Consider the following 5,000-nt stretch of genomic DNA (forward strand, 5'->3'; position numbering starts at 1 on the left):
AAATCTTGATTACTCTTTAATATTGATTGAACACGAATTTGTTGTTGCAAATTATTGGCAATCTAATCGGGTATGATTGCCACCAAATATACAACAAGCTATCGACATAAATAACAACAGCACAGCTGCCTCTGGCGTTGTGATTTGTTTTTATTATTATTGCATAGCCTATTGACTATACTATGGACATTTTTTCCATTCAAATTTTACAGTGATTTTCTCCTTAATGATTTGGACATGCAAATTACAGTTGGGTTTTTCCGTGATTGGTTTTGCACACTGTGTGCAGACACAACTTGAGTCCTGCAGTGTAAACCTAGTGATCTCGTGATGACCATAATAGAGTAGTCGCATTTACCATTCAAAACAGATTTTTTTTTTCTCTCACGCGCCTGACATAAGCAGCACGTGACAGGCGAATTAGAGTAAAGGCGGCTTGTTTATATTTTTGAAGACTAACACTGTGGGTTAGACTATATCTACAATGTCTCCATATTCGCAATTAGTATGACCATACAAGGCCATAGCATAGAGTCTAGTCTACCCTACATTGTATATCAATGTAGAATCAAGGCAATATATATGATAGCCTAAAGCCCAATATTCCAATCTGTCCCATGGAAAATGTTATCATATTAGAATGCATTCTTTTCTTTTAACATTTCTCTTGAATGGAGCAGGTGTGGATTTATTAGGGTGGCCATCATCTTTTCAAAGATGGGCAAAAACATCCCTATCACTTAATTTCCTAGCGTGGCGGAGACCAATTTAAGTGGGTGACTTTGGAAAATCAGCCCTCTAGCCTACTACCGACCGTGTGTTTCCCCGTATGCTCGGTGGCTTACAGATGGCGGTAAAGTCTGCGGCCGGAGCACTGTGGGGAAGGTATTATGTGATCGCGAGGCAGGGGAATTGAAAAGAAGAGGAGAAGCTGCAGAAGCTCGATGAATTATTGATAGAAATCACGGTGTGACCCACAGCTCCAGCGCAAAACGTCACCTTGTCTTGGGTTAACTAGGCAAAATGGCAAGTGGGGTGTCATGGCTTTTGTTTGTCATTCTGAAAGGTAAAAACAGGAAAGATGTCTCCACGAATGTTTTAAATAACTGCGTTTTAGGTGTAATCACCTTTGATCGCGTTTTTGTTTGGTGGATAGGTCGGTGAACTCTTGGTTGTTTACATTGCCGCGTGTTGCGCTGATGAATAAATTAATGCATGTTTTGCTGAGTAATGTAAACATAGGGCCGGCATTGTGTATGCAGCAGGCCAGCGAGGGACTTGGAGTTATCTCGCGATTGGTTTGCTCAGGCGTATTTCTTAGGAGAGAGGGGTGCAGGTGTCACCGCATGGTTTCACCAGAGAAAATGGCCCTGTCTTCGCGCTAATAATTTAGTCAAATCAAACGTGACATTCGACTTGAGCCCATTTCTCTCACGCGACATGCAATCAGGCCCGACTGCCACCCCGGCCCCGTCAAATCAAGGCGCGCACCCATTTTCACCGAATAATTGTTATTCCCCTCACAGTCTGTAGAAACAACTTGTCTTGATGAAATAATTGATGAAAAAGGACAAGCAGCATTAACAAGCAATGGCTGTTAAAATTGAAGAAGGGGGTGATTGTGAAATCCGGGCCGAGGAGGTAATGGTTTTCACTTGGTTCACACAAAGTCCAACACATGTGCGCACACAAAGCTTGCTAAAATGTATTGTACAGGTCAAGTCCGGGCAATATCCATAGCCTAATGCTGTCAAATCTAAATCTAAAATTGATTTTTCACTGTGTAATCGAGTAGATTATTTGTGTGAAAATGGCGCTTAGTTTGGGGTATTTTGCGCAAAAACGGCAGGGCTACAATTTAAAACTGGGATTTCATGCGGTTGCACCTGTACCACGTCCCCTCGTCTTTAGCCTTAGGAGTGTAGCCCCCTCCGGGTGAAACTGCGGTTAACCACCTCCTGATTGCAATACATAAGGACATGCATGCCATTTATTTCGAGGCGCAAAAAATCGCGCCCTTCTGTCTTTCACCCGTCTAGTTATGTCACTTTCTAAAACAAATATGTGAAGGAGCTGTATGGCGATGGATCGATGCCGATAATCTCTTGAAGATTAAAAGAGCATTAATGCTGGCAACAATAACACAAACGTGTGGACCCAGCGCGCATTGATTTGGGAACCCGATCTCGGCTGTTTCCAGTAAAGCTGACGCTGGAGATCTCTTCCCAGCACCGAGGCGAGGCGAGGCGACTAGCAAACCCGACTCGGTCGACCGGCCTGCCCGCCTGTCCCCCCACCTTCATGTACTTCACAGCAGTGACAGATCGCTTTTAATCATCTCTCTCTCTCTCTCTCTCTCTCTCTCTCTCTCTCTCTCTCTCTCTCTCTCTCTCTCTCTCTCTCTCTCTCTCTCTCTCTGTATGTGTGTGCGCGAGCGCAAAGCGCAAAGCGCATCATCACTGGAAGGCAGTAGAACAGTGACCATATCTCTAGAAGGGAAGAGTAGGGGAAAGACGAAATGCACTCGCGTTTCAATTTGAGCACAGTTATTCTGAGAAGACAGGGAGGCAATGATGGCCAGACCAGAATCACCACGATATCTCAGAAAGGTTGTAGTTTGACATCCCACTTTATGCCCTTATTCCCAAGATCTGAACAATTTAAACCAGCACTTCAAATAATGCATTTGCTAATATCATAAGTGCGCCAAACCTTGGGCAAGGAAGCTCTTCATCTCTTATCCCATCGGATGAGTCAGGTATTGAGAGTGACTGCCTTTTGCCAAGCCTGGTTCTGTAATATAGTGTATATTAAGGATAGAGCCACCAGTAACAGTTTGGAGTTCATTTGTGAAGAGCGCCATCTCTCATCATCTCATCATTGAGTCGAATATACACAATTTGTTGAGGTCATAAAGCGCATTACTTGGATGATTTCTTTATTACTGTATATAGGCTGTGTGTTAGGCTACACATCGCAACCAGTAAACCAGGCTGGAATTTGGTGTTCATTTCTGAAATAATCATCTCTCTCATCTCCTGTTGTAAAGTCTGTCATACACACACATACACATACAGTATACACAACCAGTAAACCAGGCTGGAATGTGGTGCTCATTTTTTGAAGCTCATCATCATCATCTCTCATCTCATCATACAGTAGAGTAGAGTCGGGCACTCAGACTGCCTGCCTGCCTGTTGTCAAGTCTGCTTCCTGTCCAGCGTGCATTAGTCTAATGGAATATGTGACACCATGGCAGGCAGGCAGGCAGGCAGGCAGGCAGGCAGCGTGGCCCAGGAAGAGGCAGAGGGCAGAGTGGACATGCACAGGAAAGCATACACACACACGCACACACGAACACACACACTCATGTACGCTCGCACGCATGCACGCACTCTCTCTCTCTCTCTCACACACACACACGCACACGCACGCACGCACGCACGCACGCACGCACACACACAGTTGTATGGAAGCCATAGCAATATGATAAAGCACACTCTCTCTCTCTCACACACACACACACACTCACACTCTCTCTCACACACACACACACAGTTGTATGATTGCAATATGATAAAGCAGCAGCTCATTTGCACAAAAAGGATGCCAGAATGGTCTATAGCTCTAATTGTCAGTAATATACGTAATGTAATGTAATGTAATGTAATGTAATGTCAGTAACAGGGCTGAGAGCACAGGGAGAGCAAGCAAAGGAACAGAGACAGCACTGTGGAGTGCTTGATGTATTAAGATGACACCATTTTGTTACAGAGCCGATCATTTTTTGTCACAGACAGATTTCAATATTGTCTTGTTTACTGTCTTCAGCACCAGCGATAAATTCTGAAACTGAAAATTGTTGAAATGTGCCAAGGATTTTTGTTAATAGCTCAGCATCGCAACTCGCATCATATTTCTGTGCTTTTTTCCTTCAGTTCTGAAAGCACCTCGAGGAATCAGATTGATGACAGAGGAATCAGAGGAATCAGAAAGACAACATCCATTGGGTAGATGTGAATGCTTTACACTACTGTCAATTATCCCCGGTTGTAGCGTATTTGCGTTGTCTTTGGCTTGTGTAGCCAGCCACTATGGGCTATGGAGCCTTAATAATTCACATAATGCTTCTCCAGTCACGAGTAAAAATAAACAGTGTCAAAAAACATCTATATTTTATGTATTTTAAGTGGGCAGAGGCCACGTTATTTAGTTTATTAGTCTTTTTCAGTGATTTTGGTAGATCTACTGTCATTTCAGGAATTTATGTTAATGGTCTCTCTCATGATTCCCTAGTTTGTCGTGGTTTGGGGCCAAGCTCTGAAAGGTGGTAAACACGTTACAGCAGTGCTAGACAACAATTTACTTGGTTTCAGTTACAATTTGTTGAAAACACCTTTTGTACTACTTCTCAAGCTAAAAGCAGTTGACATCAGTCACCGTAGTAAGTGCTTCATCAAACAGGGACATTAACCTGGCCAGCGTTGTCGATTTAAAACTCCTTGAGCCCGGGGTTAAACAGAAAACTCCCACTGGCGTTCGGCTTGCACTGCATTCAAAGGGGGAAACACAAAGGCAAGTAGCCAAATGCGAAAATTGTAACCAATTCTGCCACAGCCAAGACCACAGATCCATGATTTAATCTTTCACTTAGAATGATTGACTAACGGAGTAACAGAGAGACAATTTCCTCATCAGCAGGAAAAAAAGAGCACATCACTGAGTCAACGCATTCTGTGATTGGCTCTATCGCGGCCGTGATAAGTGTGTTTGGCTATGAACCTTTGGACCCCCTGATGTCATCAGAGTGCCCAGAGCGTTGGAGGACTGAGGACTCTGCTGTGTGTAGTGTAGTGCATGGATATGCCTAAGTGTGATCCCCTCCTCGGCCATTCCAGCCCTACCCCCACTCATCTGATTTCAAAGACATGCTGGCCCTTTTTCTCTCCATCTCCCTCTCTGTATTGGCCTCCCTCTCTCTCTTTCTCTCTTTCTTTCTC

General features: G+C 44.0%; 1 protein-coding gene across 1 annotated transcript in view; it reads left to right on the top strand.

The window, feature by feature from the left end:
• Positions 1-5,000, top strand: part of onecut2 (one cut homeobox 2) — a 15,971-nt gene that overhangs the window by 2,252 nt on the left and 8,719 nt on the right. The window lies entirely within an intron of this gene.

The sequence above is a fragment of the Engraulis encrasicolus genome, chromosome 11, assembly GCF_034702125.1.
Source record: "Engraulis encrasicolus isolate BLACKSEA-1 chromosome 11, IST_EnEncr_1.0, whole genome shotgun sequence".
Classification (NCBI taxonomy): Eukaryota; Metazoa; Chordata; class Actinopteri; order Clupeiformes; family Engraulidae; genus Engraulis; species Engraulis encrasicolus.